This window comes from Aquila chrysaetos, chromosome 8 (genome assembly GCF_900496995.4).
Source record: "Aquila chrysaetos chrysaetos chromosome 8, bAquChr1.4, whole genome shotgun sequence".
Taxonomy (NCBI): domain Eukaryota; kingdom Metazoa; phylum Chordata; class Aves; order Accipitriformes; family Accipitridae; genus Aquila; species Aquila chrysaetos.
In genome coordinates, this window is record NC_044011.1 from 16489875 (window position 1) to 16513200 (window position 23326).

General features: G+C 42.8%; 1 protein-coding gene across 1 annotated transcript in view; it reads left to right on the forward strand.

Moving 5' to 3' along the window:
- TIAM2 (TIAM Rac1 associated GEF 2) overlaps positions 1-23326 on the forward strand; it is a 142231-nt gene that overhangs the window by 6967 nt on the left and 111938 nt on the right. The window contains exon 2 of the mRNA XM_041125371.1: positions 17351-17441. The gene's annotated coding sequence lies outside the window, so the exon portion shown is untranslated. The remainder of the gene's footprint in view (positions 1-17350; positions 17442-23326) is intronic.

Sequence of the window (23326 nt, forward strand, 5' to 3'; positions counted from 1 at the left end):
TAAAATTGCACATGAAATCTTTTGAGGAAAGGACTTCTGTCTCAAAAAAAAAAAAAAAAAAAAAAAAAAAAAGAGTCAGGGAATGACATGGATGTTCTCCTGATTGGTGTCTTAAAATGGCCCTGCTAATTCCTTTAGTGATTGAGGAAAAAAAGTGAAAGAAATAATTACATTTAAAGTGTGTGTCAGTGTAATCTTCTTGTGTAGACCTCTGTGCTTTCAAATTCATATAGAATACTTCTGCTCTTTTTTCCTAGAAAATAATAGTATAAAGATGTCTCATATTGATTCTTAGACACTGATCACCATTGGTTCTGGGACACTGATGTCAGATGCGTTTTTTTTAAATATATTGTGTACAGATCTGCATATGTAGCTTTCATATATTTAAATTTCTATTAAAAGGCTGTACAACGGGTGAGTGGGAATAGTAGAATATTGAGCAATACAAAGGGTGAGTGGGAATAGTAGAATACTGAGCAATAATGAGATAGTAGGCTGAGATATTTCTTCATTTTCTGGCTGTTTTTAACTGGTAGAATTTATGTACATGAAAAGCAGCTCTCTATACTGTACATTCAGTTAAACCCTCATGAACTATGTCCTAGCATTCCTTAATAAAATCCATGTTAAAATGTTATTGAGTTCATCTGGCTTCCAGGATGTGGTCTTCTGTTGCACGTTGGCAAACCTGACTGAAACACGATTATTTCTTTGCATCTCTTGATATCTTGCTGTAACCTGAATTAAGTGCTCTTGAGGGCAGGGACTGAATTTTTACTCCATCTGCTACCTGACGCAGTAGGAGCTTGTGGGAAGGGAACGGATGCTTTTGAACGTTAGAGCAGAATAGCGTGTGCTAACAGGATGGTATCTGAATGGAACTGGGTGTAGTTCATAGAATCATAGAATGATCGGATGGTTTGGGTTGGAAGGGACCTTTAAAGGTCATATAGTCCAACCCCCCTGCAGTAAGCAGGGACATCTTCAACTAGATCAGGTTGCCCAGAGCCCCCTCCAGCCTGACCTTGAATGTTTCCAGGGATGGGGCATCTACCACCTCTCTGGGCAACCTGTTCCTGTGTTTCACCAGCCTCATCGTAAGAAATTTCTTCCTCATACCTAGTCTGAATCTACCGTCCTTTAGTTTAAAACCATTACCCCTTGTCCTGTTGCTACATGCCCTACTAAAAAGTCTATTCCCATCTTTCTTAAAAGCCCCCTTTCATGAGGGAGACAGACGAGGAGAAGACAGGAAAGCTCTGGCATGAGGCTTACTGTGACTTTTTTCCATGTGGCCTTCTTTTCCCCAGCCATTACTTGAGCATTCACCACACATTAATCTTTGGTTTTCTTGTTTTCACAGCCGTTGCAGGTTCCCCCCATCTGTCCATAGCCACCATAGATGAACCATGACAGTACTGAACAATAAACCCAATAAAGCCTATTTCCAGGTGGCAAATAACTAACTATTCTATAGCTTGTTGCCTTGTTCATCCTTTTCTCCTCTCAGGACCCAGAAACCATGCTGGGAGAGGGAAGCATTTTTGGTGCTTGTTCATTCCTTGCGTCAGCAGCATCTGGGTTGTTTCAGGAGCTCAGCAGATTGCTGCGCTAGAGCTTAGGAAATGATTGTAAGATGTCTGTGTTGGTTTATTTCCTGTGTGTCATTTCCTGTGATATTTCTACAGAATAGCCCTTTTTGTCACACAGGCATAAATCACCTGTGCTATAATGCTGCCATAGAAAATGGAGCAATACGTTACACACGCACACATGCAATGAGACTGTAGTGCTGTCTACTAATGCTATTAAATATACTTAATAGAGTGGTAGCCTTCTGGAAAATCAAGAGTGAATTCCTGTGGGAGTAACAAAATAACAAATTTATGGATATTTGTGTCTCATTTTGTGATAAGTCTAAATGTATTTCTGTCTTCTGAAATGCTTTTGGAACAAGTTGAATTTTTAGCTAATATACATATCCTCCAGCTTTTACAGGCTGTAATTTCTTTACTGTTGTCTTTTTTCCTGCCCAGAATATTTTTCATTTCTTCTTAAAATAATGTGAATTTAGATCAAAGTATTAGCAAATAGCACAGGATTGGCTGTATACCCAGAATCTCAAAATCGGTATTTATCCAGACTATATATAGCTGATTGATTAAAGTGGTTTCAGGTTTTGTGCAAGTCAAGAAGCTATTTATGTGTGTTGGAATAAAAGCCATAGTGTTGAACAAAGTTTTGATTATTCACAGAAGTTGGAAATGAAAAGATATTTGATTTCCAAAGCTTTTGTAGTATCAGTAAAGGAAGATTTATAATAAAATCTAGGAGATGAAGGTTGGGTTTCCTAAGTTCTTTGGACTTCATGGGGAAAAACACAGAGAATGAAGTTGACGTTTGACAATTTTTAAAAATTAATATATTGCAAGGCCAGCAGTGATCACTGTGATCATCTAGCTTGATTTCCTGAATAACACAGATTGTGTGACCGAAATTTGTTTCTTTCTAAAGAAACATTAGTTCACATATTTTTGTTTTTTAAAAAAGAAAATAGGCTGCAATCCTTGATAGACTGCTTCATAATTACTGTATTTCTGTGATTCCCTCCAAACCTGGCTTTGCCTCGGCTGCTGCTGGTCACTGCTGGAGACTGGTTCTCCTAAGTGGACCTGTGAGCCTGACCTACCATGTCCCCTTCCAGGTTCTTGCAGCATGTGATGAAATAAGCAATATATGGTGCTTTACCAGCTGCTGCTTTTCTGCATGTGTTTTGACAGACAATGCACAATGAGCAATCCTTTCCTGTTGAATTAAGTGTGCAGCCTATAGGACAAGATGCAGCAATAGAGCTTGGGGTAGCTGAGCCCCATCCATCCTTTGGCCACCATTCTGCCCAGAGAAGCCTTCTTGTCCATGTGCCCATCTCTCTTCTCCCTGTCTTTCCCCCCTCTTTCCCCCGCCCCTTGACTGGGGATAATGATACCACTTCAGCACAGCACTTCTGGATTTGTAAATGTAAAGCCCTGTTCATTATGGTAATACGCCCTGTGTAATTGTTTGAACATGCTTTGCCAGGCAGTAGCAGGTGGCGTGCAGCAGTAAACAGCCTAATTTTTTAACTAGTTATGATAGCGGAAAATTGTCATAATTTCCCTAGACAAAGTCTTGGCATCACTGAACACTGTGGGGATTTTACCATCAATAAGATCTGGGTCAGCATTCATCCACTGCTGTTTTTTTCTTTCTCCCCTTGCCCTTGGCAACTCTGAGGAAGATTTGCCCTACTGGGACAGAGCTGGCAATCTGATTGTATTGCTGAGTGTTGCCTCTTGCAACAAACAGTTAGGGTCGTTAACAGTCCTGGTCAGAACTATGCCATTAGTTAAAATGTGAAATTTTAAAACCAAGGTTTTATAACTGAAAGGATTTGGAAACCTGAGTTTCAGAGTCACTGCTTCTGTCTAGACTGTGGAAAGAAAAGAGCAAGTGTTACACTGTGAAGTGGTAGCTTAGTTTTGGGCTAAAAAGTAACAAAATATTCTGTATGTCATACAGAAAACTGACTTTGTCGTGAAGATCAGTTTTCATTAGGAAAAAAAATAAATAAATGCAGAACTGTACTGTCAGCTAGTGGATGCTTTTTTCCAAACATTTCTGCAAAGAGTGTATGGAAAATTTATACACTGATATTTTCCAAAATATAGTCTAAATTTGAAAAGGCTATTTTAAAGCAAATACAGTATTAAAAAATTTCAAAGCCATTAGTTGTAAGCTGTGTGTTATTTATTTGGAAATGATTGCTTTTGCCTATTTCCTGTAAAAATGGATCCAACCTGCTGACACTTGGAACAACCATTTTTTGTTTTATTTTGGCACAGTCAGTTACTGGAGGCCATTAGCACTATTGTAAGGGATAATACGTCATTTCCCTCCCACGTTGCCTTTTTTGCTAATTCGTCTGTGTATGTAACCTTCCTAAAGTAGTGTGGTCTTAGATGTCCTTATACTTAGAAAGCTTTCCCTGATGTCTATACAAATGTTTCCTCACTGAAAATCAAGCTGATTTATTTCTCATCTATTCTTGATGAGGCTGGCCAACAGCTGATCCCAAATCTCTTTATGACAGCCTTTTATATACTGAAAGAATTTTCTGCTTTTTTGTTCTCTTTTCTAAACAGGTTTGTCCTTCCCTTTTCATTTCTTCAAATTGCCTATGTCTTTCTTTTAAATAAGTGAACAAAGTAGTTCTGTAAAAGTTCCAACAATATTGATGAAAGAATTATTATCTTTAATAATCTGAATAAATCAAAGAATATTTTGTGTTTAAAAAATTGCTGACTCATACTGTTTTGTGCCTATGTCTTTTTAGTTGTAGTGTAATTCCTACTGCTTTCATGCACACCTTAAAAAGAAAAGATATACTAAAAGAAAAAAAACAAAACCAACAACACAAAATGATGTTTTGCATGAAGAGAAGAAACGTAAGTTAACTTCCATTTTTTTAAGGAAACTGTTTGAGCTACTCTCAAAGCTCGTAACTTCTTTTCCTGCCTGTTGTCATCGTGATGTTTTATTCTGTGATTTGTGGGGCGTGCTTTTCAGCCAAATGGAAAAATGGAGACTTCATTTTGGTTCTTGATTGCACTGGTGTGCAAGGTACAGGATGGAGCTGTTGTTTTGCTGGTAAAGATCAAGAATGTGTCACACGTTCGGAGGAGTTTATCGCCTAAATTCAGCAACGTAACGTGCAAATACACCGTTGGGATATTGCTGGCTAAAGAAAGGGAGATGGTAGATGGATATAGTTACAAAATGTTATGAAGCATTTACTTGTTTAATTGGATGATGCGTTTTCGTACCTGACTTCTACAAATCAAATCTTCCTCCTTGCACCTTTGAGAAGGAGAGCTGGGCTCTTGGACCTTGTGCTACTGTAGAGTTCCGACATGAAAATGCATTGAGACGTTTTCGGTGAGATAATGGAGCATTTGGAGATGGGCTGCACAGTATCCGGCGCGTCAGGGAGCAGCGGTGGGGTGGGGTGGGGTTCCTGTTGGCAGCCGGTGCCGGGGTCTGCCTGGGTCACCAGATAGCGGCTGGGAGCCGTTAGAGCAGCTGCAGGAAAGGAGGTCCCTCCTGGGGTCCCCCCCCCGACACTGGCACCCACTGGAGGGGCTGAACTGGTGGGAAGATAACCCTCCCTGGAAGGCGGGGTGCCAAAATACATGAAGAGTTGTCTTTTGGGTGAGCCATTCTTAATGCCCTTAAAGGGCCTGATGGTGGCCTTCTCCCAGGTTCAAGTCTTTGAAGTGGTTGGGGAAGGGTCTGGTGCGAGGGGCACGGGCAGGGCTCGGCAGGCAGCACCTCGCTGCGCTCACCTATATGCCGCAGTTGCATGATGGTTTGCATCACCTGTGAAGTCCCTCTGCTTCTCTCAGCTGGTGGTTAGGACCCATTTGCACCTGTCCTCTCTATTTTCAGAGCAACAAAAACCCAGCAAGTTGGGTGTCACAGTGTATTTAGCCTGGGAGGCTTTCCAGAGGGAAGGAGGGAGGCAGCTAGCTACAAATAACTTTGTGTTGCAGGGGAAAACTGATCTTGATTTATTGTCTGATTTCAGAGCATCAGTGCTCTCCCTGCTTAATAAATAATTCATATTCACTGCTTCGTTTTGTTTTCTTTAATAAGCTGTTATAGTGGAAGAAAAGATTATTCAAAGCTAGTTTTGATGCCATGGCACAGACGGAGTAAAGAAATATAACAGAAGTTGATGCTCCTGCTAGTTGGGGTGGGCAGAGGAACTTGGAGTCCAAGGATGTGAGTGGGAGAAGCCCACATAAACTTGCAGGATGACAGCACGGCCATCTGGCTGTCTTGCAGGCATCAGCTCAGACATCCTCAGTTCTCCTCGTACGAGAGATTTGTAGCATGCAGCTGTAGCAGAAAGTGTTACCCATATCCTAAAGGCCAGGTTGCAAAAGGCAAGTGATGCAGTGAGATAAGTGTGTGGGGAGAGCCAGGCGGTTGTGATGAATGGGGCCATGCAGCAGAGGAGCTCTCCTCCACCAGGAGCTTGGCCCCCCTCGCTGCCCTCATTCCTGGGCAGCTGGCTTCAAACCAGCACTCACAGTGGAAAGCTGCTCAAGGTGAACTAAGTGAGCACGACCCGACCTGCCACGTCGCCTCGCGTGGATAACTGGTTGGGTTTTGGAGACTTGTTCTCAGGCTGTGGTCGGAGTGCGAAACAGGGAGAGGAGGGGGGGGTAGGGAGGGGGGCCAGTGGGAGCAGCCGTGTGTCGAAGAAGGGGGACTTCTGCAGGAGGGAGAGTGGGGATGGAGAATAGTTGTTCAGTGGATGAAATTTGCAGTGCTGATGTGCGAGTAAGGGAAGGTGGGAAGAGGAGGGGGTGGAGAAGAATAGCTAGGAAAAGAATCTGGGAAGCACAGGAAATAAAATTCAATACACAGTGTAGTTTATGTTTTATAATTACTTGGTGAGCAAAAAGGCAACTATGAGATTAGTCTCTGAATGAGACAAAGCTTGCACGTAATTTGGACAGCTCGATGGCACCCCCTCGTTGCTTAGGTTGTAACATACCTGAATTGCTACACCAGGCTATGTCCATGAGGATTCTTCTAGCTCTAGAAATTATTTGAATTTTCAATTAGGCTCTTCCTTGAAGAGAGGTAGCTTTTATGCAGTAATGCCCCTATGTGCAGATGTTTCTTATCTTCTTGGAAAAGGAAGTAGAGTTATTTCAAGGCAGACAGGATACCCTTATCTGGTGCTCTCCTTTTTTCAATTACTGCAAGATGTGCAACTTGTCACAAAATAGGAAAGGCTATTTCCAGGAAAAGTAGCAGTTGAAAGTGTCGATGAGTATGTTATTGGGGGAAAAAAACAAACCTGAAACAACCTTGTAGAGTAGCTTGTATCTTGTATTTTCATAGCAAGAGAGGAGGCATGCATATGTTCTGGCTGCAAGGTTACTCAGGAGAGAACAGCTAGTACGAGCACCCAGGTATCTCTGGCACTTATTTAAAAGGGGATGAATTAGTCTCTGAAATGCCTGGGTCATTCCACTAACTGTAGCAGGAACTTGGATTGCTGGTTAATTTACCAAGTTAGCCAAGATCAGAGGAGATGAATCCCACTCCCTGCTCCCTCACTGCTGGAGATGCCCGGTGCAGAAGAGCCGTTCAGTGGGTATCTGGGCGGCACTTTGGCAAGGTTTGGGCTGCGTGGCAGAGCTGTGTGCTGTCTCTGAGTAGGAGCAAATACTGTCTCTCGTGCACCGTTCAGTTGCTGCACAGATGCAGTCAAAATGGCATTTCAGGCTGACTTCTCCATGGTTGTTTATGGCTTGTAGTGGTTTCAGGAAACGCCACGGTATTAATGTTGCTGGGATTCTTGGATGGTGCCATTTCCATCACTTTGGGAGCCGTTGTTCTGTTGTGTGAAGGGCTGCAGAGCATTTGTCTGACACAGAGACAGCACACAAATGTTTGTTCTGAGACACTGCTTTTTCCTCTTTTTTTTTTTTTTTTTTAAAAAAAAAGGCTTTAATTTTCTTATGATATTTTTGCTTTGTGATCTGTCATTCTGTACTTCTTACAGGGCTTAACCAGTAGAGTTTAATCAAAACCTTTGGTTAACGCAGATTTTTTTTTTAATTTTTTTTTTTCTTTATGTAAGAAAAATTTGAAAATTTCCAAGGTGGTGTTTTCCAGCAATTTGTTTTCACAGCAGCTTGTTGACACGTTAGCAACAAACGTAAACCTGCACAAAGTGGTGAGAACCTGAGGATTAGAAACTGATCCAGGAGGTTCGTACATTTGGAGTGGATTCAGAAGAGGAAATCTCTCCCTTTTTCACATGCAGAATACTCATCTAGTATTACTACATGCTGCCTTCCTGCAAGTTATTCTCAGTAGTAATAAAATTATCAGCATTCAGTGATAGCAAAAACCTTCCACCAGCATTCCTGAGAAGTTGTGAATCACACTTCTGTTGAGAAGCCTCTTGATAGACTGCGTGAACAATGGTAGTTAGAGATATTTATGATGAATTAGAATATGAGTGTGAACACAGTGTGAATTATAATATGAATTATCTTTGATTTGCAGAATATGTTATATCTATTGAGCTAATGCTGCTCCTAGAGACAGGGTTACCTGCTGTATTTACAGAGAAATGGTCTTGTCCAGTTATGTGGCTGGCCTTGTTAGACCTGCTTGTTAATCAAGCAGTCTTAAAAACCCCTCATAGACAGATTAATATTCTTTTCAATTTGCAGTTGGAGAAGCTAAATGTAATGGAAGGTGCAAACCAGTGGTATTGAATCTGGTATTTGAAGCTGGGAGCTGCTTCCTGCGTAGGCAGTCTTTTGAGCAAGTCTTTATTGTTTCATGTGTGTTTTCCACTTTTGTAACTGGTTTCTCAAATCACGGCTCATTAAAGTGAAATTAATCTAAAACCAGAATTTAGGTAGTTGTAGGACACTAAGGCCTGATATTTTCTCATTCGCTTGTACAGAAGTGGTTGTGTTGGAAGGCAGTCGCCACTGCCTGTTGCGGCTGTGTACTTGAGCAGGCCTGCAGGAACTGGATGTTTCTTCTGAGTTGTTTTGTAACTTTGATAGGGACATCATGAGTCTGAATAGATGCTGTTGTTTTATAGTTTTCCTCTGTGAAATACTGATCAAAGCAATAGCTTTAACTGTTGTAGGACATACCTGCTTCTCTCCTTACCTCATAAGATCGTAGAGAAGGATTAAATGATGTGGTTATGGTGCTAAGAGGCACAAGATTTGGTTGGTACGGGCAGTGAGTCTCCAGCTCTTGTTTTTCACGGACTAGCTTGTTTCCAGGGCATTTTTGTGCAGCTCGGAGGGAGGCCAAGGTGGGCTGCTGCATCACCCCCAGGGTGCAGAAGTGCTGGGGGGGGTAGCGGGGTGCAGAGGAGCAGTCCTGGCCACGGAGCGATCTTACAGACTTCTCTGTTTTGCCGCAGTCAGGAATTGGACATCTGCTACTGTGGCCTTGTTGCTTTTAGGCCCAGCCTGGGGAGGTCTGTACCGCCGCAACAGCTTCTGCTTTCCTTTCCAAAAGCCAGCTCTTGGGTTCGGGTCTTCTTATAAAAGCGGCTGCGGCTGTACTTGGTGTTCAGGTGGTGGCTGGCCTTGGCGCTGAGGTTGCTGCCTGCATGTGGCTTGCTTATGTAGTTGCCTGTGCCCGGGATTGGCCTGGCCTAGCTCCTGTACGTTGGGAACCACGCTCCTCCTGCTGCAAGGCTGCTCAGAGTTAAACTACGGAGAAAGAGAGAGGAAGAGGGATGGGGAATGACATGAAACATATTTGTTATAGAGACATCTTAAGTTTTGATGAAAATTGGAATTGAACATTTGTATGCACTTAATTAAGGGGCAGGGGAAGTATGGTTTTATTCTTACTGGCATAGCTTGTGATGATGCCGTCATGGCTCACATGTGGCCAGAAGCAAACAACTCATAAAAGGGGGACAGCGACCGTGTGGTCCCTGCAGGCGCGGGCAGCAGGCTCAGTGCCGCCAAGGGCTCAAGGTACAGCCGACTGTCTGCTTCTGCCGTTCCCAGCTGGGTCCCGGGGTCAGACTGTCATATTCTTCTCTTCCCTTATTCCGTCTCCTCTGGCTACTCCTTGGTCCTTCCTCAAGTACGTCAGCAAAGGTTTTTGTTTTAGTGAGTGCTTTTGTTTGCAGGCAGGGAGCAATGTACTGTTGCCCTGTCTGCGCACCTACGGCGCAGACAAAAGCTGACAAAAGTCAGCTTCGGGCAGTGTGTTCTTCTACCGCGACTTATGGGGCAAAACTCTGAGTCATGCTGAGCTATCTGTTCATAATACCCTTCGATTAGAAAATGCCAATACCTTCACTGCTCAGCAGGAGGCTAGGCTGGGCGGCCTGGGTCCCACACCAGCCAAGTAAAATGGCAATTCCCCCCCCCCAGCACAGAACGTGCTGTTTTCTTGTGTGTGTTATTTGCACTTCACAGATATTTCTCTTGCTCCACACCATGCAAAACAATGCTGTTTTGTTTTCATGCTTTCTCTCTTGGTCAAATGTTTGTGTTTAAGACTTGATTAGTTAAAGCACTTGGGACAATTAACTGAAGTAGGGCCTGACTTTTTCAATGGCAAAACAAAACATGAGGCGGTTTAAGTGGAACCAGTGTTTATCTTGCTCACAAATGAAGGCTCAGATAATACTCTGCACGTTGTTATTGTTTTATTTCCTTCTAGTGCTTTTGGGTGCATCGAATGCCTTAATATGCAGCAGGCATCATCAAAAGCTAGCCTGACAAGCAGCTTTCAGCCTGAAATGCTGCTTTCAGCAACATTTGCTCATTCTTAATGACTTTTTAGTAGATCAGTTGAGTAATTTCAGCCGCAAGTTTCCAGGAGGTCGCGGATCGCCCTGAGACACCCGTTGTATGTATTTAAGAACCTTCTTTGCTCTGCTTCTCACCTGGCAGCTGGAAACGTGTTTTGCCTCTGGCTAACTCTGCAATCTGGCTGTTTAAAGGAGGACAGCTGACACTGGTAATGTTACCTCTGTTATCATCACTATTTATTAACTTTCTGTAGCACTAGTTGTTCTCTTATAGCATTTTGTGATGGGTAACATTACTTGTCAGTCCAAACCACCTTAGAGCAGAGTGCCCCAGTTGCTTCCTTCCTGAGGGCATCAGCGGGAGGGGAACCAAACCATCCCTCCCCAAGGCAGGGAGGGGAGCAGGGGTCCCTGCAGGGTAGGCATGAGGGGTTTTTGTCCTTGCAAAGACTGTGACAGGGCTTCAAAGTGAAGGCCCTGTAGCCTTGTGCCTGCGTGCTCCCCTTCAGGCTTCCTGGGCTTTCCTCAGCCCACCAGGACAGCCCCCAGGCTCCTGGGTGACCAGAGGAAGATGTGTTACCTCTGGCAGGAAATCGGTAGTGTGCTTCATTTAAAATAACAAAATGAGGATTGCAGTGGGGCAAATCAATCTGGAAACTGTCCTGGCTATAAATGTGGTCCTAGGTCTCTGTTGCCTGCAAAATGTATGTTGACCTTTTCTCTCCCTTTTTTCTTGTCAAAGTGACAGACTGCATTTTTGTCCCACCAATTTATTTCAATTTGTGGAAAAATTGAGATCTCTAGCTTTTTTTTTCCCTCTAAGAATTCAGCAGAATAGGGTTTTGGTGACACCGGTCGCAAAAGTACTGAACCGAGCTGTGCGTTTACCTGACAAACATCTGCAGAGGTTTCTGGGCTTGGTCGCTGTTGCAGGCTAGGTAGCTGTGTTGTTGTGAATTATATATAAATATCCCCAGGATGGAGGTTTGATTAGGGGTCCTGCAAAGACCTGCTGCTTCGGGCCCCTGCCAGCCGCCAGGGCAGCAGCTGGCAGCGCTGGTGGGTGCCCAGGTGAAGCACCGGTGCCCTCCGCCACGGGGGTCGCAGGGCTTCTCTCCCGGGATGAACCCTGAGAAAGGGCAAACCACCTGGGGCTGGTCAGGTCAGACCCTTAAAAACTCAGGAGGTGGGCTGGGCTGTAAAATCTAGTTAAACACTCTGTTTTACTGGTGGAGCAACACGTGAGACCTTTAAAAATCTTCTTTATTTGCCATCCCAATTGTACAAATCAGTGTCACCTTTTTGGTTTTTATTTTCTTCTCTTTCATCTTCATATTATTCCTGCAAATGAAGAGGATAGGATTCTGACAATCATTTATCGAAGGTAGCTAATAAAACAATGGAAGGATGTAGGCTGAGGCATAAATGGGATATTGTGACAGATGTAGATGATTATTAACCAGCTGATGTTTCCGCAAAGGCTTCTAATCGTAAACACAGCATGGAGTGAATCTGGGTGTATTAATAGCAAAGGTTTTATGGAAAATCTGAGTGTGGGCTTTTTCTTTAACATCCCATTTCCTGCTTTAATTGATAGAGTGTGAAGCTTTCATGCAAATAATTTGGAAAAGATTATTTTGCATCTCTGACATTAAGTACATGGTACAGGCCAGGAACAACATGTTGCGGAAGGATTTCTTGAAAAGGACTCCTACAGTGATGCTTTTTTAGAGGTGTGACTAGTGACAAAAGCTAAACTCGGTGATATAATAAAGCCAAGTGGCTGTGGTAGAGGAGTATCTATTTGTGTCTATGCAACCTATGTTTTAATGTGACTTTGCAAGAAAGAGGAAGGTATTATCAGAGAGAGATCATTATGCTGCAAAACTTGTGGGCTACACTTCCAATTTTTCCCTGGCTTTCTATCAAACGCCCTCTTGTTTAGTTTTAGTCTCATATTGTCCTGCATTATGTTTTGGGAAATAAAATGCTAGGTTTGTACTGTAATCACTGGGTTAGAGTTGAAATACTTCAAATGTGCACCTTTCTTTCTGAGGGTTTGCTACAGCTTTGGCCCATCACTCTCCTTTTCTGAACTTCTGAGGTGGGAATAAAGAGGTTAAACAGAAACTGCCCGAATAGAGCCATGAAAGCTCTGTTTAACATCTTATATCACAGCTCTGCAAATATTGAGTCCTGATACCATTTGCAAGCATAAACAGTTTGCCTTATAGCAGCTGGTATTTTTGATGTGGAGTGGTTGCTTGCAGTGGGGATAAAATGGGGTAGAAAACGTTGAGGAAGGGAAATATCATTGTACCGCTATAATACATTAAAAAGACAGTATGAGTTCCAATCTATGTGTTGTTTTAATAATAATTTGTATTCTGCCAGTATCAGCCAATATATTTCAGACATTTTGTGACAGGAAGGGCCCTGTCTTAAAATTGGAAAAGAAGAGAAAATAGCATAAGTTTAATCAAAAGACATGGACAGGACTAGTTTCTCTACCAGTCACCCCCAGCACTCTAGAAACATGGCATAAAGTGTAAAGCCAAAGGGGACCGGCACTATTGAACTGGTGGCGGTTCCTTTGGCTGCAGTGTGTGCTTTCTGCAGGAACACTGAGGGGTCCGCAGCAAAGCATGGCACTTACGGCGCACGGTTTCTGCTAGCTTCAGAGCCTGTTTTCTGGTGGCTAATTAAAAAAACCCCTTTATTATTCTTGATCTTAATTGTTCTCCCCCTGCCTCCAAGCTGTTGCTCTGCTAAAGAAATCTGCTTAAATTAAGTGGTCTGTGCCAAGTGAAATCATTCAATTATTGGTGCTTTTTGGTCTTTCTTTTGAGTAAACAGAGCCTTCCTGACGGCAGGGCAGTTCCTCAGGAATTCCTTTATGGTGAATTAGGCAGGGCAGTGATGAATAACTGGGGGCAAAGGACACTGAGCAGCGAACCAAATTGATTACCTAAGTCCTCAGCTAACTTCTTTAGGGCAATTTTGGATGGGCCCAGTATGCCCTAAGGCATAGGTGAAGCCTAATCTCACCCCAGGAGCCTGCTCTTGTTAATGTTTTCTGCCCTGCCTGTGCCTTTATAGGGCTAGAGCTGTGTAATGCATTAAGGGTTTGGCATCTTTGCACAGTCATGCTCATGGACCCCCGGCGCACGTGGGGTAGTGACAGGACGTTAACATTAACTGTGGTGTGCCGTGTAGCCCTGTGTCACTGGTCGTCTGCCTCTTACCCTCCGCTCCCCCATGAGCATGCCCCTGCCAGGCAGCCAACCCTGCTGCTGATTCGCCGTTGTGGCCTTCCCTCTTGGCACATCCAAGATTGCTCCAGCAGGCATGGGTTTTGCCACACAGCCATTCCACATTCAGGTGCTCGAGGGGTCCAGGAGCTGCAGGGTCCAGCCTGCCCGAGCCCCCGCTCACTCCCACACTCCAGCGCAGAGAGCATGCATCTACCAGGGGAACACAGCAACGTGATTTCACCATCCTGCCATGCTTTGGGGAGAGGTTAAAGCATCTGTCAAGAAGCCTAGAAAGACCCTTTACCAATATTTTCTGTCTACAGCAAACCTGTGATCTGCCATATCTTGTTATAGGAGAGAGCAAAGCATCATGGCATGGACTGTTTTTAAGTGCATTTGATTTGGTAGCAGCCTGATGTGTTCCTTACTGTCTTGAGAGGCTTGTGATTCCTAGCAGTCCTTTCTTTTATTTTTTTTCTTTAACTAATTCTGGCTACTGAGGCTATCACTGTAACAGCAGAGCATCAAGCCAGTCTGTAGGAGTGTGGAGCATGATCCCCCCATTGTATCCTGTACAAAACTAACATGCTGTCTGATCACTACCTTGAAAGGCTAAGGTGAATCAAAGTTTTGTTTATCACATGCATTTTTTTCTTCCACTGTCCTTTCATCTCTTCTGAATGTCTTCTGTTTTAAAATATGACCCATTGTTACCCATCTGGTTAGGTCTGAAGAGGGCCTGGATTTAATATTGAGTGCTGGTCCCTGGTGAACACATTGGGGATGTGATTGAAGATGGAGTGAGGAAATGGGATGTGGGACTTGGGGTGAGAGCAGGAGGGTGTGATGATTTCAGCTGTTCGTGTTTGCACTGCCAGCTCACTGTGCTGATAGGAAGCTATTTCAGCACTGTCTGGTATTTTCAGAGTTAGGCTGATGATGAAATATGCTGCTTCTCATGGAAACCGTACAGACTAACTGTGAAATAAGCTTTGAAATGGATTTAGGAGCATCCCCACTGTCGTTTTCCAAAGAACATGGGCTTGGATGGGTAAGTCTTTGGTTCCTGTGCTATTACAGCAGAGCAGCACTGGAAGTGGCAGTGGTCAGGCTGGGTGGGTTTCCAGACAGTGCTGTAGCAGTCCCTAGGCACTTATTCCTTACCTTTTCTCTGAAAGAAAATTCAAAGGGTGCCAAGATTTGAGGGTAACTTGAGTTCACGGGCTTGAATCAAATCTGCACCTCAGGTGCCTATATAGCACAGAAATTCAATGCCTGCTGGGGAATCATTTTGATCTGATTGTTTGGTTTTTTTTTTTTCTTCCTTTTTTTTTAATTTTTATTTTTTATTTTAAATGGAGTGTTTCAGGGGGAAATACAAGGAGCAGCAGGTGGAAGATACACAGGACAGCAGTTAAAATTTCTCTGTTCCTAAGCTCACTGGTGGCAGACTGGCATGCACTGTTTAGATTTACTCTTCATTTCCAGCTTCTTGGAAGCAATTGCTACTTCCAGTGGCAAGTTTCAAGATACCAGCAAATTCATGAAAGAATAACTTTTTTCTTGGAGGAAAGAGCAAGGGGAAGCATTGCAGGAAGGTATATTTAATTATCTTGGATATACAGAGTGGAAGTGAGTTCTGACACTGGCCTCTCCCTGCTTCTGGGATTAAGTTCTTATGCTCTGTAAAAATATTTTCTGGGGCAATATGCTTCCCTCCAGTAAATATTTAACTATCTGCATCTTCATTTGAATTAAACAAGGAACTACCCTGCTATAGATGGCATATACTTATCTTGGGATCTGTGCTTCTTGTTCATTCAAATTGAGCAGAAATGGTAGATGATGTGTGGAGAGATGGGAAAAGGGGAAAGGCTGGATGGGAAACAAAGTTCATAGACTGTCCAGATCCATTTTTTTTTTTTTTTTTCTTGTCATGACCTTATGCAGAAAGTCAGTCTGATGTAGATTCACAGGTTGCCTGGTACAGAGGTCACAAGTGGAAGAGTTTGTCACATGCTAAATTTTGGGTTAAGTTTCTTTGCTTCTTAGTGCTATTTGTTGGAGAAGCTTGTAGAAGGAGCATGGGAAGCTTGGCTGGGCTCTGGCCAAGGAATTGCAGCTGGTCTCCTAATTACAGAAAGAGAAAGTGATATACAGGCCTGTGGGGATCTGTCAGACACAGATTTATTGGGCAGGATGGAGAGGGACTTAAAGCTATCGCCTTGTCTCCATCACCCCCTCCCCATACAGTGCACGTGCACTGAGTTTCATGATACTTTTGCAGCCATGCAAAAGACATCATCCGGAGGACCCTTATCATCTCCCTTCTCCCTGGTTCTTGCCCAGTTTGCAGTTCCTCCAAGTTCCAGTTAATGGCTGCATAATGCAGGAAATAACATGTCAAATAATTGTAACCATATCAAAATAAGAGATTCTGCAGTTCAGGACTGCTAAGTGATAATCTGACCACCTTTGCTGTCTCCTATGCCTCCTCAGACATCAGTAAGGAAAAACACATCTAGATTGCCGCTGATGAAAACAAGAGAACAACCCGTGTGTGCTGGCTGCTGCAGTACCAGCTAGTTGGAATAATTAAAAAGTATTAAAAAAAAGTTCGTCAAAAGTGAAATTTTTTTTTTTATACTGGTTTCTGCAAAGCTTGGGTCCCCAAGTTCTTGGGATGTTGCTTGGGGATGATGAGGAAGAGGGACCAGCTCATATTGGGAGTCTGTGCGCTCTTCTCTTGAAGGACTTGCGTGTAACTTCCCTCATGATTTTTTATTATGGGAAAAAAAGGGGGGGGGGACCTTACAAGGAAAGTGGGCCAAAACTTGCTTGTCATTCATTTGTGCATTTCCAGGCTTTAGCTAATGTTCCTTGGACTTCCCGCTGCCTTTGCCAACCCCGCAGAGCCCAACACTCTCGCAGGGACAGCAGGCAGAGGTGCGCAGTGAGGGCACAAGTTTGGTACCATTTATCTAACACTCTTGTGACTCTGGGGGGACAGTTTGTCCCAAGCTAATCTGAAGAAAACTCATACCTAGGAGTGAAATCCTGGCTCTGCAGTAAGCAACCTCATGCTAATTTTGGTCTAGCTGGGATTTCACCTTTAGGAATGTGAAAGAAAATTAATCAAAACCAAAGTGCTTTTTAAAGGGAGTAGGCATCAGTTAAGCCTTAACTAGTTCAGGTTACAGGAGCTTGGTAGGATAAAGATATGCTAAAAGTTAAACTTGTGCTTAAAATTCTTTTCTGAGGTTTTTCACAAGTGGAAACCTGAGTGTTCCAGTTGTGTACTCTGGCTGCAGTATTCGGGAGTGTATGCGCCACCCTAACATATGTTTTTCAAAGCTGGGGGAACTATTGCATATTATGTCATTCTTCATTTCATGACACTGTTGATGCAAACCAGGACAGGAAGCTGGCTGGGATCACAATATATCACTTATATTTCTTTTCTTTTTTTTTTCTTTTTTTTGTTTTTTTGGTCTCTTCTCCTTGCTCTCTGGAAGGAAAAAAAGCATTAAAGCAAAAAAGAAAGAACAGACTTAGAAATCTAAGTGGATAAATGCTTCCCTTTTGAGAGAAATGGTGCACATTTTCTCTAGTCTTCTGTACAAAGTAACTCTTAAAGAAAAAAAAAAATCAAAAGTTGTGTTAAAAATTGTTTTATAGCTACTGTTTCCTTTTTGACCTTGCTGTTTGACTGTGATTACAGGAGAAGCTGATCAAGAGATCTCAAGAGTTGCAGCTTCCTGGGATTGTCAGTCAGAGGAATGAAGAGCAAAAGAATAACTTTCCGTCATGAAGTATGTACCAGTATATTTTAAAGTGTCCTTAAAAGACTTTTCTTTGGACATAATCGAGTGGATTCAAGGACCCAAGAGGCCAGACCAACAAACAGATATCAGTCCTTAAGCTATTTCTTTAAAATGAAAGTCAGCAGTTGATCTCGGTAACATTTCCTGTGTAAAATGCTGGCATGCCTTTTGGTGCTGGTTTGCTATTTGGGTTGTTTACATTAGGAAACAGAGTGACCTAAAGAACTAAGCATTTCTTTGAGGAAGCATTGTTCCTTTACAGTGAATATATAAAGTCCCCCCCTTCAGCAAGCAGCTGGAATCCAGCAGCGGGAGGCAGTAGGATTGATCTTCTGCTTTTCCTTAACATCCCAGTCCTCTTTTCAACTATCATTTTACTGAGACAGCACTGTCTTGATTTATCTCAGGGCCAGGACAAAAGCGTTTCCCTCGATGACCTTGAATTTCTTCAGTCTCCTCCATCTGCTGGTTTGATGTTTCGGGCTAGATGTGCTTGTCTTCCCAGCAAATGTAGAGCCTGGCCACTGCGTGGCCTTGCTTACAGTCTGTTTGCAGTCCTTGTGGCTCAAATGCTTTGCTCCAAAAGCTGTACATGGATGAAGGTCAGCTATTATGTTCAGCAATTCTGGATAATTTTTACTTGGAGTAAAGTAACAATATTTTTATTTCCTTAGGCTCTGGCAGGATCACTGTCATGTAAATGCTGGTGTACATGCTTCACTGTAAGTGAAATTGGTGCCTAGGGTATCAAGATGGAGCCCTTGACTGTTCTTTTCTCTGCTGTTGAGGTAGCTCATCTGTAGTTGAGTAGTTAGCTGCATACTGAAAATGTTTGTTTTCATCTAGAAAGTGACTCAAGCCCAGTTAAACTGCAAGTAGCAGTGCCACAAAATCATTACTTCCCTGGCTGTATGAATGGGTGTAAAGAGACAGTACCCTGCCCTTGGGGGGTTGTGCACGACCTTTCCTTCTCTTCTCAAAATTCTGTTCTGGAAAAATGACAACAATAAGTGTTAGCCTTCTTTTCAGGTGGGTGTAAGATGCCTCAAAGTTAAGTGCTATTGCATCTAACTGCTGTCTGAGGGGAACAGCCTTGGAAAAAGAGGGTTTTGGGGTTGCCTCCTCATGCAGTGCCTGTGTGAAGAGGCCCCTGACCAAGTGCAGCTATTGTACGAGCATGAAGCAGTAAATGGCATTTTGTCTGATTCTTATTATGCAATCGCGTTACCTTCACATGTGGCCTGGGGAGGGAAGTGGGAAGGGAGGGCAGAGCAAACCAACTCACTTATGTCCCTGGTGGTAAATCAGAGTTTTTAAATGTGAACTGATTTGGGATAGGAGAAAACCAGACCAGCGTCTGGTGTCTCTGACTGCGGGCTTTTGCTGTGTTCAAATCCTGTACGTGTGTGGAAATGGGGCTTCATCAGCATGGGAGGGTTTGGAGTGACTTGTGCTGCCGTGCTAAGGGTCACTTATGTATGGTAGTAGTGAGTGTGTTAAATTTATTTTGTACTGGGTACTAGTTGTCTTCCTAGAGCTGGCTTGGTTCTCCTTGGTTATTTACCATGAAAAATTTTGTTTTGCGGCTGAGAAGCTGTCATCATGCTTACCTTTTTGCATATCAGTAAGTCACATTATACCAAATCATTCTTATTTAAACATTTGTATGATTGTACCTGATTTTAGCAAATTCTTAATTTGGCACTTTCATGTGTACGTTTACATGTGACATTTTCATGGCTCGTTAATCTGTTAGTTGTGTCAAGTTCTATTTTTTGGAAATTTATATTTAAAATGGATAAGCAATATATTTATTTTAGTTTGTTGACCAGAACATCTTAAATATGGTAGCTACAAGAGGAGAATGGAGAAGGTTTATCAAAATATGCAGTTATTTAACTGAACTAACAAAAGTTAGTTCAAAAGACCCATGGAAGTGCGGTTCTGCTGCCCTCCTTCCCAGCCCCTTCTACACCAGCCGGGTGGGCTGCTGCTGGTGGAGAGAAAAGCTAGAAATCAGCAGACCCGTAATATTCCTGTACGCCTATCCGTAGGCACTGGAGACATCCTGGCCTCCAGCTCCTTAACAAAAGAGCAAATGATGATAAGTATGGAGACATCTAAATGATACTTGGAAGCTGTGCAATGTTGGCCAAAGAGGAATTTATTGTGGAAGAAAAGGAGCAAGTAAGACAGTGATGAGTATTTGAGGACAGAGTTGAGGAAAAAGATTAAAATTTGCCAGGTAGAAGATGTTTTTTAAAAGGAGGCATGCTAAGATACATGGTCTGCATACCAGTGTTTTGTTTTCTTTTTTTTTTTTGTTTTTTTATTTGGTTTTTTTTTTTTTAAATCTAGTCTTGGCAAAATCAATTGTCTCAAGTGCTCTAGAGTCCCCCACACACTCTACAGATGTTCAGTGAAAACTTTATGAACACGGAGCAGTCTGTGAACTTAGTCCAGCTCTTGACAACAGTTTTATGGACTGATTAATGACCTGTGTTACTGTAGGTGCAGGTTTCCTCTTCTGTCTGCTGGTGGTGTAACTAAAACTTCCACAGATGTGGCTTTTGTGGAAAAAAAACCACCCAAAAACAACAAAAAACCCCCCAACCAAAAATGAACAACCCCCAAAAACCCCAAACCAAACCAAAAAAACCCCAAACCCACAATCAAAACCCTAAACCCACGGACATGCTCTCTTAAGGCACAGCTTCAGATGAGAAAGCAAAATGGAGAATTTCCCTCCCAAAAGCTGAAGAAGGAAGAATATGTATGTTATATACTGTACAGAGTAATGACTTGTGGCTTTTGAGAACTACTTATCTTGAATGCTTAAAGCAGGGAAAAGCATAGTAGATGCCACCCATTGAACCAGCAGAGGAAGGAGAGCTGTGCTAGTTATTTTAACTCTTGGTTAGGCAAATAGGATTAGCTATGGTGGATTAAAATGATCAGATCTGAATTTTACTTCAATATAAGTAGGAGCCCAGACCATATGTCTTTGGGGAAAACCCCATCTGGTTTCAGGCATTTTTAGTGGGAAAATGAGACAATTTTGATACTTCTGTCATCTGTTGTGGGTTTTTTTGGGGCGAGGGGTGAGTTGCCACAGTTTCAATTTGTTCAGTTCATGAAGTTCCTGCTGGATTAATATTCTGTAAGTGAAATGTTTTGGTTATTTTTTCCTATTTGGCAGCTTTACACTGTGTTTTCTAAAGGGACAGAGACAGCTTGAAAACTGAATGCTCTAGCAAAAAAAAAAAAAAAAAGAGACTTTAAAGTCCATCATTTCACATAGCCTTCATTGTCTTCAGAAAAATCTGGTGTGATCGTTTTTTCTTTAGAAGGAAATAGATTCCCCCCCGCCCCCTACTGTTCCCTAACAGACTTACATAAGTCACGCAAATCTTCCACATGCTCTTGAAACACAGGTTTTTCAGTTCCCCTACATTCCAGGGTGCTCACAGTTTCAGGCTGCAGCTAATGATACAGAGGAAGCAGAGAAACAGATTAAACTATATGAAATAGATGAATTAAACACAGTGAAGCAGCCTGGTTGTCCTTTGCTCCAGCATTTCTTTCTTTGCTTCAGAATAATTGCAATGATTTCATTGGAGTTATTCCTGATGTAAAGATGCTGGTCAGGCATCATTATAGTGGTCTTCGTCTGTCATGCAGGCGGACTTGTATGTGTTACCAACCAAATTGCGTTACAGTACCACAAAAGTGTAATGATTTTTTTTATTTTAAAGAAAAACCTAGCATCCATTTAAAAAAAAACAAAACCCAAACCAACTTATATATGGCCTCGTGGTTTAGAGACAGCCAAACATGAATCCATGAGGTTTTGCACTTAGTTTTGCTGAGAAGGGGGTTTGCCTTTTTGCTATCTTCGCCCCCAGTTCTGCTATCGACCTGGAGCCTGCAGGATAAAGTTACTGTTTCATCTGTCACCTCATTTGGATCCTAAATGGCTACATCACCTCATACAGTACAAAATAACAATAGAAAACAGAAAGAATAATACTGAGCAAGACTTGCATTACAAGGGAAAGTGAAAGGAGCTGGTGCTTCTAGTCCCCAGGGAGGAGAGAGGAAAAAGCAGTACAATGGCTGAGCAGTGCAAGCCAAGCACAGGAAAGAAGGTTGCTGTTTATGGGCTTCCTAGGAATACCTACGTAAAGCTTGGTGTAGTATAAGAAATGCAATAATACAGAAAGGAAGGAGAAATCAATAGTTCTAAACATAAATTTGTGCATAGCAGAAGAGCTGCACAACGCTTTTCTCCAGGGAAATTGTATTTCCAGGTTAGTAAATTGTACTTTGGGGATCACCAGAAATTCTGTTTCCCAGATTAACAACACGATATAGTTTTCTTAGTCTGTGTTGTACACTTGTCAGAAATGCCATCCTCTGAGTCTGTGCTCTGAACTCAGGTATTTATTTAACCCAGCTTCCAATATTTTGAAAAGAGTGCTCTCCCTGCCGATCATACTTGAGACAAGCTTGTTATAACTGTTTCTTATTTTCTCAACCAATAAGGATAAATGACAGAAGGCAAGATTGGATCTGCTGTTTCCACTCTGTTCTTGAACAAAAAGTGATTTAAACAGGGAACATCTCTCAAGACCTTCTGCCTTGTGCATTCATTTATGCTGGTACAAAGCAGGAGGAAAGTGCTATGTACTGTGATGGGTCAAATCTGATTCCCAGCCTGCACTTGCAGAATAAGAGAGTCTTCTGTAAGAGACTACTTTGAAGGGAGCTGGATTTTCTTCAGAGGAATGAAGTTTGATTTGTAATCCTGTCTTTAGGAAATGCACATGCATCCATTTGTTTATTCATAACTTCTTGTATTTAGGAGTCAAGGAGAGAAAGACTTTTTGCCTGTTATTGCCAAATAATGTGCTACATGCAAACAGAGCAACTGCTTTCTTTCACCATCTATAACGACCAAGTGTCCACCACAGAAACCTGTAGAAAGCAGGCATGAAAAAGGGCACCAAATATCGGTGAGCCAGTAAGCCACATTCACTGGCTTTGGTTTGTAATGATGCTGGGCTTCTCTCCATGCCAAGGCAGAGGGGCTTTGGCCTTGCAGGGAGCTTGGCAGCACGGCTGCTGGCCAGAAAGCTCTAGTCAGACTCCTGCCGAGGGGCTGGCCAGCACCTCCATTTTCCCATCAGCCTGTGGCTAGCAAATGGTGATAAGCATTTGGCTTAAGAGCCTCGCAGCTCCTGCTGCCAGAAAGTGTGAAGATGAGTTTCTGTTCCTGCTCTTGACTAAATGTCCCAGAACTCTGGCAGCCGTAGGTGTAGAGCTTTGACAAATTTCTGGTCCTCTTCCTTCTCTTGCATGTTTCTGTCAGTACTTCTGAATCCTACCTCTGTTGCAGTAACAGTTTTCTTAAGCAATAGTAGCAAAACAAACAAAAAAAACCAACCCCAAAACACACCAAACAGTTGTGCTGCTTTTCTGTCCCTAAACTCTGGTGAGGCCACACCTGTCCACTGTGTCCACTTTTGGGGTCCCCAGTACAAAAGAGAGATAGAAGTACCGGAGAGAGTCTGATGAAGGGCCACACAGATAAGGAATGGACTGGAGCACCTCTCCTGTGACGAAAAGCTGAAAGAGCTGGGGCTGTACAGCCTGGAGAAGTCTCAGGGGGATCTCATCAATGTATAAGAATACCTGAAGGGAGGGTACAAAAAAGATGGAGCCAGGCTTTTGTCAGTGGTGCCCAGTGACAGAACCAGAGGCAATGGGCTCAAACTGAAATACAGGAGGTTCCCTCTGAAAATCAGGAAACGCTTTTTCACTGTGAGGCATGACCCTTGGTTAGTTGGCCATTCTCATTTACTAGTAATGGG